We start from the raw sequence: 11,576 nt of genomic DNA, 5'->3' as shown, positions 1-11,576 counted from the left end.
TCTTGTTATTTAGAGGGTTTTTTTTGTTTTTTAGAGGGTTGTCTTGTTATTTGGAGGGATGTCTTGTTATTTAGATTGATGTCTTAATATTTAGAGGGATGTCTTTTTATTTGGAGGGATGTCTTGTTATTTAGAGGGATGTCTTGTTATTTAGAGGAATGTCTTGTTATTTAAAAGGGATGTCTTGTTATTTAGAGGGATGTCTTGTTATTTAGAGGGATGTCTTGTTATTTAGAGGGATGTCTTGTTATTTAGAGGGATGTCTTGTTATTTAGAGGGATGTCTTGTTATTTGAAGGGATGTCTTAATATTTTGGAGAGATGTCTTGTTATTTGAAGGGATGTCTTGTTATTTAGAGGGATGTCTTGTTATTTAGAGGGATGTCTTCATATTTGGAGGGATGTCTTCATATTTGGAGGGATGTCTTGTTATTTAGAGGGATGTCTTGTTATTTGGAGGGATGCTTGTTATTAAGAGGGATGTCTTATAATTTAGAGGGATGTCTTGTTATTTGGAGGTATGTCTTGTTATTTAGAGGGATGTCTTGTTATTTAGAGGGATGTCTTGGTATTTGGAGGGATGTCTAGTTATTTAGAGGGATGTCTTTTTATTTAGAGGGATGTCTTGTTATTTAGAGGGATGTCTTGGTATTTGGAGGGATGTCTAGTTATTTAGAGGGATGTCTTTTTATTTAGAGGGATGTCTTGTTATTTAGAGGGATGTCTTGTTATTTAGAGGGATGTCTTGTTATTTGAAGGGATGTCTTAATATTTAGAGGGATGTCTTGCTATTTTGAGGGATTTCTTGTTATTTGGAGGGATGTCTTGTTATTTAGAGGGATGTCTTGTTATTTAGAGGAATGTCTTGTTATTTAAAAGAGATGTCTTGTTATTTAGAGGGATGTCTTGTTATTTAGTGGGATGTCTTGTTATTTAGAGGGATGTCTTGTTATTTAGAGAGATGTCTTGTTATTTAAAGGGATGTCTTAATATTTAGAGGGATGTCTTGTTATTTAGAGGGATGTCTTAATATTTAGAGGGATGTCTTGTTATTTGGAGGGATGTCTTAATATTTAGAGGGATGTCTTGTTATTTAGAGGGATGTCTTGTTATTTAGAGAGATGTCTTGTTATTTAAAGGGATGTCTTAATATTTAGAGGGATGTCTTGTTATTTAGAGGGATGTCTTAATATTTAGAGGGATGTCTTGTTATTTGAAGGGATGTCTTAATATTTAGAGGGATGTCTTGTTATTTAGAGGGATGTCTTGTTATTTAGAGGGATGTCTTGTTTTTTAAAGGGTTGTCTTGTTATTTGGTGGGATGTCTTAATATTTAGAGGGATGTCTTGGTATTTAGAGGGATGTCTTGTTATTTAGAGGGATGTCTTGTTATTTAGAGGGATGTCTTCTTATTTGGAGGGAAGTCTTGTTATTTGGAGGAATGTCTTGTTATTTAGAGGGATATCTTGTTATTTGGAGGGATGTCTTGTTATTTAGAGGGATGTCTTGCTATTTAGAGGGACGTCTTGTTATTTAGTGGGATGTCTTGTTATTTAGAGGGATGTCTTGTTATTTAGAGAGATGTCTTGTTATTTAAAGGGATGTCTTAATATTTAGAGGGATGTCTTGTTATTTAGAGGGATGTCTTAATATTTAGAGGGATGTCTTGTTATTTGGAGGGATGTCTTAATATTTAGAGGGATGTCTTGTTATTTAGAGGGATGTCTTGTTATTTAGAGGGATGTCTTGTTTTTTTAAAGGGTTTTCTTGTTATTTGGAGGGATGTCTTAATATTTAGAGGGATGTCTTGGTATTTGGAGGGATGTCTTGTTATTTAGAGGGATGTCTTAATATTTAGCGGAATGTCTAGTTTATTAGAGGGATGTCTTGTTATTTAGAGGGATGTCTTGTTATTTAGAGGGATGTCTTAATATTTGGAGGGATGTCTTGTTATTTAGAGGGATGTCTTAATATTTAGAGGGATGTCTTGTTTTTTAGTGGGATGTCTTGTTATTTAGAGGGATGTCTTGTTATTTAGAGGGTTTTTTTGTTTTTTAGAGGGTTGTCTTGTTATTTGGAGGGATGTCTTGTTATTTAGATTGATGTCTTAATATTTAGAGGGATGTCTTGTTTTTTAGAGGGATGTCTTGTTATTTAGAGGGATGTCTTGTTATTTAGAGGGATGTCTTGTTATTTAGAGGGATGTCTTGTTATTTAGAGGGATGTCTTGTTATTTGAAGGGATGTCTTAATATTTAGAGAGATGTCTTGTTATTTAGAGGGATGTCTTGTTATTTAGAGGGATGTCTTCATATTTGGATGGATGTCTTCATATTTGGAGGGATGTCTTGTTATTTAGAGGGATGTCTTGTTATTTGGAGGGATGCTTGTTATTAAGAGGGATGTCTTATAATTTAGAGGGATGTCTTGTTATTTGGAGGTATGTCTTGTTATTTAGAGGGATGTCTTGTTATTTAGAGGGATGTCTTGGTATTTGGAGGGATGTCTAGTTATTTAGAGGGATGTCTTTTTATTTAGAGGGATGTCTTGTTATTTAGAGGGATGTCTTGGTATTTGGAGGGATGTCTAGTTATTTAGAGGGATGTCTTTTTATTTAGAGGGATGTCTTGTTATTTGGAGGGATGTCTTGTTATTTAGAGGGATGTCTTGTTATTTGAAGGGATGTCTTAATATTTAGAGGGATGTCTTGCTATTTTGAGGGATTTCTTGTTATTTGGAGGGATGTCTTGTTATTTAGAGGGATGTCTTGTTATTTAGAGGAATGTCTTGTTATTTAAAAGGGATGTCTTGTTATTTAGAGGGATGTCTTGTTATTTAGTGGGATGTCTTGTTATTTAGAGGGATGTCTTGTTATTTAGAGAGATGTCTTGTTATTTAAAGGGATGTCTTAATATTTAGAGGGATGTCTTGTTATTTAGAGGGATGTCTTAATATTTAGAGGGATGTCTTGTTATTTGGAGGGATGTCTTAATATTTAGAGGGATGTCTTGTTATTTAGAGGGATGTCTTGTTATTTAGAGAGATGTCTTGTTATTTAAAGGGATGTCTTAATATTTAGAGGGATGTCTTGTTATTTAGAGGGATGTCTTAATATTTAGAGGGATGTCTTGTTATTTGAAGGGATGTCTTAATATTTAGAGGGATGTCTTGTTATTTAGAGGGATGTCTTGTTATTTAGAGGGATGTCTTGTTTTTTAAAGGGTTGTCTTGTTATTTGGAGGGATGTATTGGTATTTAGAGGGATGTCTTGTTATTTAGAGGGATGTCTTGTTATTTAGAAGGATGTCTTCTTATTTGGTGGGAAGTCTTGTTATTTGGAGGAATGTCTTGTTATTTAGAGGGATATCTTGTTATTTGGAGGGATGTCTTGTTATTTAGAGGGATGTCTTGCTATTTAGAGGGATGTCTTTTTATTTGGAGGGATGTCTTGTTATTTAGAGGGATGTCTTGTTATTTAGAGAAATGTCTTGTTATTTAGAGGGATGTCTTAATATTTAGCGGAATGTCTAGTTTATTAGAGGGATGTCTTGTTATTTAGAGGGATGTCTTGTTATTTAGAGGGATGTCTTAATATTTGGAGGGATGTCTTGTTATTTAGAGGGATGTCTTAATATTTAGAGGGATGTCTTGTTTTTTAGTGGGATGTCTTGTTATTTAGAGGGATGTCCTGTTATTTAGAGGGATGTCTTGTTATTTAGAGGGATGTCTTCTTATTTGGAGGGAAGTCTTGGTATTTGGAGGAATGTCTTGTTATTGAGAGGGATATCTTGTTATTTGGAGGGATGTCTTGTTATTTAGAGGGATGTCCTGCTATTTAGAGGGATGTCTTTTTATTTGGAGGGATGTCTTGTTATTTAGAGGGATGTCTTGTTATTTAGAGGAATGTCTTGTTATTTAAAAGGGATGTCTTGTTATTTAGAGGGACGTCTTGTTATTTAGTGGGATGTCTTGTTATTTAGAGGGATGTCTTGTTATTTAGAGAGATGTCTTGTTATTTAAAGGGATGTCTTAATATTTAGAGGGATGTCTTGTTATTTAGAGGGATGTCTTAATATTTAGAGGGATGTCTTGTTATTTGGAGGGATGTCTTAATATTTAGAGGGATGTCTTGTTATTTAGAGGTATGTCTTGTTATTTAGAGGGATGTCTTGTTTTTTAAAGGGTTGTCTTGTTATTTGGAGGGATGTCTTAATATTTAGAGGGATGTCTTGGTATTTGGAGGGATGTCTTGTTATTTAGAGGGATGTCTTAATATTTAGCGGAATGTCTAGTTTATTAGAGGGATGTCTTGTTATTTAGAGGGATGTCTTGTTATTTAGAGGGATGTCTTAATATTTGGAGGGATGTCTTGTTATTTAGAGGGATGTCTTATTTGTACAACCTTGTACAAACTTGTACACACTTGTACAAACTTGTACACACTTGTACAACCTTTTACACACTTGTACAACCTCGTACACACTTGTACAACCTTGTACACACTTGTACAACCTTGTACACAATTGTAAAACCTTGTACACACTTGTACAACCTTGTACACACTTGTACACCCTTGTACACACTTGTACAAAATTTTACATTCTTGTACATACTTGTACACCCTTGTACACACTTGTACAACCTTGTACAAACCTGTACGCCCTTGTACACACTTGTACAAGCTTGTACACACTTGTACACCCTTGTACAAACTTGTGCACCCTTGAACACTTTTGTACACCCTTGTACACATTTGTACAACCTTGTACAAACTTAAACACACTTGTACAAACATGTACACACTTGAACAACCTTGTACACACTTGTACAACCTTGTACACACTTGTACAAGCTTGTATACACTTGTACAACCTTGTACACACTTGTACAACCTTGTACACACTTGTACAAGCTTGTACACACTTGTACAACCTTGTACACACTTGTACAACCTTTTACACAATTGTAAAACCTTGTACACACTTGTACATTCTTGTACAAACTTGTACTTACTTGTACAACCTTGTACAAACTTGTACACACTTGTACAAACTTTTACATCCTTGTATACATTTGTACACCCTTGTACACACTTGTACAACCTTGTACAAACCTGTAAACCCTTGTACACACTTGTACAAGCTTGTACACGATTGTACACCCTTGTACACACTTGTGCACCCTTGTACACACTTGTAAACCCTTGTACACACATGTACAACCTTTTACAAACTTGTACACACTTGTACAAACTTGTACATTCTTGTACATACTTGTACACCCTTGTAAACACTTATTATTTGTTATTGTTATTGTATGTTATTTAGAGCGGAATGTCTTGTTTATTAGAGGGATGTCTTGCTATTTAGAGGGATGTCTTTTTATTTGGAGGGATGTCTTGTTATTTAGAGGGATGTCTTGTTATTTAGAGGAATGTCTTGTTATTTAAAAGGGATGTCTTGTTATTTAGAGGGATGTCTTGTTATTTAGTGGGATGTCTTGTTATTTAGAGGGATGTCTTGTTATTTAGAGAGATGTCTTGTTATTTAAAGGGATGTCTTAATATTTAGAGGGATGTCTTGTTATTTAGAGGGATGTCTTAATATTTAGAGGGATGTCTTGTTATTTGAAGGGATGTCTTAATATTTAGAGGGATGTCTTGTTATTTAGAGGGATGTCTTGTTATTTAGAGGGATGTCTTGTTTTTTAAAGGGTTGTCTTGTTATTTGGAGGGATGTCTTAATATTTAGAGGGATGTCTTGGTATTTAGAGGGATGTCTTGTTATTTAGAGGGATGTCTTAATATTTAGCAGAATGTCTAGTTTATTAGAGGGATGTCTTGTTATTTAGAGGGATGTCTTGTTATTTAGAGGGATGTCTTGTTTTTTAGAGGGTTGTCTTGTTATTTGGAGGGATGTCTTGTTTTTTAGAGGGTTGTGTTGTAATTTAGATGGGATGTCTTGTTATTTAGAGGGATGTCTTGTTACTTACAGGTATGTCTTGTTATTTAGAGGGATGTCTTAATATTTAGAGGAATGTCTTGTTATATAGATGGATGTCTTGTTATTTAGAGGGATGTCTTGATATTTAGAGGGATGTCTTGTTTTTTAGAGAGATGTCTTGTTATTTAGAGGGTTTTTTTGTTTTTTAGAGGGTTGTCTTGTTATTTGGAGGGATGTCTTGTTATTTAGATTGATGTCTTAATATTTAGAGGGATGTCTTGTTTTTTAGAGGGATGTCTTGTTATTTAGAGGGATGTCTTGTTATTTAGAGGGATGTCTTGTTATTTAGAGGGATGTCTTGTTATTTAGAGGGATGTCTTGTTATTTGAAGGGATGTCTTAATATTTAGAGAGATGTCTTGTTATTTAGAGGGATGTCTTGTTATTTAGAGGGATGTCTTGTTATTTAGAGGGATGTCTTCATATTTGGAGGGATGTCTTGTTATTTAGAGGGATGTCTTGTTATTTAGAGGGATGTCTTAATATTTAGCGGAATGTCTAGTTTATTAGAGGGATGTCTTGTTATTTAGAGGGATGTCTTGTTATTTAGAGGGATGTCTTAATATTTGGAGGGATGTCTTGTTATTTAGAGGGATGTCTTAATATTTAGAGGGATGTCTTGTTTTTTAGTGGGATGTCTTGTTATTTAGAGGGATGTCTTGTTATTTGGAGAGATGTCTTTTTATTTAGAGGGATGTCTTATTTTTTAGAGGGTTGTCTTGTTATTTGGAGGGATGTCTTGTTTTTTAGAGGGTTGTCTTGGTATTTAGAGGGATGTCTTGTTATTTAGAGGGATGTCTTGTTATTTAGAGGGATGTCTTCTTATTTGGAGGGAAGTCTTGTTATTTGGAGGAATGTCTTGTTATTTAGAGGGATATCTTGTTATTTGGAGGGATGTCTTGTTATTTAGAGGGATGTCTTGCTATTTAGAGGGATGTCTTTTTATTTGGAGGGATGTCTTGTTATTTAGAGGGATGTCTTGTTATTTAGAGGAATGTCTTGTTATTTAAAAGGGATGTCTTGTTATTTAGAGGGACGTCTTGTTATTTAGTGGGATGTCTTGTTATTTAGAGGGATGTCTTGTTATTTAGAGAGATGTCTTGTTATTTAAAGGGATGTCTTAATATTTAGAGGGATGTCTTGTTATTTAGAGGGATGTCTTAATATTTAGAGGGATGTCTTGTTATTTGGAGGGATGTCTTAATATTTAGAGGGATGTCTTGTTATTTAGAGGGATGTCTTGTTATTTAGAGGGATGTCTTGTTTTTTAAAGGGTTGTCTTGTTATTTGAAAGGGATGTCTTAATATTTAGAGGGATGTCTTGGTATTTGGAGGGATGTCTTGTTATTTAGAGGGATGTCTTAATATTTAGCGGAATGTCTAGTTTATTAGAGGGATGTCTTGTTATTTAGAGGGATGTCTTGTTATTTAGAGGGATGTCTTAATATTTGGAGGGATGTCTTGTTATTTAGAGGGATGTCTTATTTGTACAACCTTGTACAAACTTGTACACACTTGTACAAACTTGTACACACTTTTACAACCTTGTACACACTTGTACAACCTTGTACACACTTGTACAACCTCGTACACACTTGTACAACCTTGTACACACTTGTACAACCTTGTACACAATTGTAAAACCTTGTACACACTTGTACAACCTTGTACACACTTGTACACCCTTGTACACACTTGTACAAAATTTTACATTCTTGTACATACTTGTACAGCCTTGTACACACTTGTACAACCTTGTACAAACCTGTACACCCTTGTACACACTTGTACAAGCTTGTACACACTTGTACACCCTTGTACAAACTTGTGCACCCTTGAACACTTTTGTACACCCTTGTACACATTTGTACAACCTTGTACAAACTTAAACACACTTGTACAAACATGTACACACTTGAACAACCTTGTACACACTTGTACAACCTTGTACACACTTGTACAAGCTTGTATACACTTGTACAACCTTGTACACACTTGTACAACCTTGTACACACTTGTACAAACTTGTACACACTTGTACAACCTTGTACACACTTGTACAACCTTTTACACAATTGTAAAACCTTGTACACACTTGTACATTCTTGTACAAACTTGTACTTACTTGTACAACCTTGTACAAACTTGTACACACTTGTACAAACTTTTACATCCTTGTATACATTTGTACACCCTTGTACACACTTGTACAACCTTGTACAAACCTGTACACCCTTGTACACACTTGTACAAGCTTGTACACGATTGTACACCCTTGTACACACTTGTGCACCCTTGTACACACTTGTACACCCTTGTACACACATGTACAACCTTTTACAAACTTGTACACACTTGTACAAACTTGTACATTCTTGTACATACTTGTACACCCTTGTAAACACTTGTACAAAATTGTACAAACCTGTACACCCTTGTACACACTTGTACAAGCTTGTACACACTTGTACACCCTTGTACAAACTTGTGCACCCTTGTACACTTTTCAACGACCTTGTATACATTTGTACAAACTTGTACAAACTTGTACACACTTGTACAAAATTGTACGTTCTTGTACATACTTGTACACCCTTGTACACACTTGTACAACCTTGTACAAACCTGTACACCCTTGTACACACTTGTACAAGCTTGTACACACTTGTACAAGCTTGTACACACTTGTACACCTTTGTACAAACTTGTGCAGCCTTGTACACTTTTGTACACCCTTGTACACATTTGTACAACCTTGTACAAACTTGTACACACTTGTACAAACTTGTACACACTTGTACAAACTTGTGTACACTTGTACAACCTTGTACACACTTGTACAACCTTGTACACACTTGTACAACCTTGTACACACTTGTACAACCTCGTACACACTTGTACAACCTTGTACACACTTGTACAATGGATGTCTTGTTATTTAGAGGGATGTCTTAATATTTAGAGGGATGTCTTGTTATTTGAAGGGATGTCTTAATATTTAGAGGGATGTCTTGTTATTTAGAGGGATGTCTTGTTATTTAGAGGGATGTCTTGTTTTTTAAAGGGTTGTCTTGTTATTTGGAGGGATGTATTGGTATTTAGAGGGATGTCTTGTTATTTAGAGGGATGTCTTGTTATTTAGAAGGATGTCTTCTTATTTGGTGGGAAGTCTTGTTATTTGGAGGAATGTCTTGTTATTTAGAGGGATATCTTGTTATTTGGAGGGATGTCTTGTTATTTAGAGGGATGTCTTGCTATTTAGAGGGATGTCTTTTTATTTGGAGGGATGTCTTGTTATTTAGAGGGATGTCTTGTTATTTAGAGAAATGTCTTGTTATTTAGAGGGATGTCTTAATATTTAGCGGAATGTCTAGTTTATTAGAGGGATGTCTTGTTATTTAGAGGGATGTCTTGTTATTTAGAGGGATGTCTTAATATTTGGAGGGATGTCTTGTTATTTAGAGGGATGTCTTAATATTTAGAGGGATGTCTTGTTTTTTAGTGGGATGTCTTGTTATTTAGAGGGATGTCCTGTTATTTAGAGGGATGTCTTGTTATTTAGAGGGATGTCTTCTTATTTGGAGGGAAGTCTTGTTATTTGGAGGAATGTCTTGTTATTGAGAGGGATATCTTGTTATTTGGAGGGATGTCTTGTTATTTAGAGGGATGTCCTGCTATTTAGAGGGATGTCTTTTTATTTGGAGGGATGTCTTGTTATTTAGAGGGATGTCTTGTTATTTAGAGGAATGTCTTGTTATTTAAAAGGGATGTCTTGTTATTTAGAGGGACGTCTTGTTATTTAGTGGGATGTCTTGTTATTTAGAGGGATGTCTTGTTATTTAGAGAGATGTCTTGTTATTTAAAGGGATGTCTTAATATTTAGAGGGATGTCTTGTTATTTAGAGGGATGTCTTAATATTTAGAGGGATGTCTTGTTATTTGGAGGGATGTCTTAATATTTAGAGGGATGTCTTGTTATTTAGAGGTATGTCTTGTTATTTAGAGGGATGTCTTGTTTTTTAAAGGGTTGTCTTGTTATTTGGAGGGATGTCTTAATATTTAGAGGGATGTCTTGGTATTTGGAGGGATGTCTTGTTATTTAGAGGGATGTCTTAATATTTAGCGGAATGTCTAGTTTATTAGAGGGATGTCTTGTTATTTAGAGGGATGTCTTGTTATTTAGAGGGATGTCTTAATATTTGGAGGGATGTCTTGTTATTTAGAGGGATGTCTTATTTGTACAACCTTGTACAAACTTGTACACACTTGTACAAACTTGTACACACTTGTACAACCTTTTACACACTTGTACAACCTCGTACACACTTGTACAACCTTGTACACACTTGTACAACCTTGTACACAATTGTAAAACCTTGTACACACTTGTACAACCTTGTACACACTTGTACACCCTTGTACACACTTGTACAAAATTTTACATTCTTGTACATACTTGTACACCCTTGTACACACTTGTACAACCTTGTACAAACCTGTACACCCTTGTACACACTTGTACAAGCTTGTACACACTTGTACACCCTTGTACAAACTTGTGCACCCTTGAACACTTTTGTACACCCTTGTACACATTTGTACAACCTTGTACAAACTTAAACACACTTGTACAAACATGTACAAACCTGTACACCCTTGTACACACTTGTACAAGCTTGTACACGATTGTACACCCTTGTACACACTTGTGCACCCTTGTACACACTTGTACACCCTTGTACACACATGTACAACCTTTTACAAACTTGTACACACTTGTACAAACTTGTACATTCTTGTACATACTTGTACACCCTTGTAAACACTTGTACAAAATTGTACAAACCTGTACACCCTTGTACACACTTGTACAAGCTTGTACACACTTGTACACCCTTGTACAAACTTGTGCACCCTTGTACACTTTTCAACGACCTTGTATACATTTGTACAAACTTGTACAAACTTGTACACACTTGTACAAACTTGTACACACTTGTACAAACTTGTACACCCTTGTACACACTTGTACAACCTTGTACACACTTGTACAACCTTGTACAAACCTGTACACCCTTGTACACACTTGTACAAGCTTGTACACGATTGTACACTCTTGTACACACTTGTGCAACCTTGTACACACTTGTACAACCTTGTACACACTTGTACAACCTTGTACACACTTGTTCAAGCTTGTACACACTTGTACAACCTTGTACACACTTGTACACCCTTGTACATACTTGTACAACCTTTTACAAACTTGTACACACTTGTACAAAATTGTACGTTCTTGTACATACTTGTACACCCTTGTACACACTTGTACAACCTTGTACAAACCTGTACACCCTTGTACACACTTGTACAAGCTTGTACACACTTGTACAAGCTTGTACACACTTGTACACCTTTGTACAAACTTGTGCAGCCTTGTACACTTTTGTACACCCTTGTACACATTTGTACAACCTTGTACAAACTTGTACACACTTGTACAAACTTGTACACACTTGTACAAACTTGTGTACACTTGTACAACCTTGTACACACTTGTACAACCTTGTACACACT

This window comes from Macrosteles quadrilineatus, unplaced genomic scaffold (assembly GCF_028750875.1).
Source record: "Macrosteles quadrilineatus isolate MER2022 unplaced genomic scaffold, UCM_ALF_1.0 Scaffold_43__1_contigs__length_1020713, whole genome shotgun sequence".
NCBI lineage: Eukaryota > Metazoa > Arthropoda > Insecta > Hemiptera > Cicadellidae > Macrosteles > Macrosteles quadrilineatus.
This window is presented reverse-complemented; position numbering follows the sequence as displayed.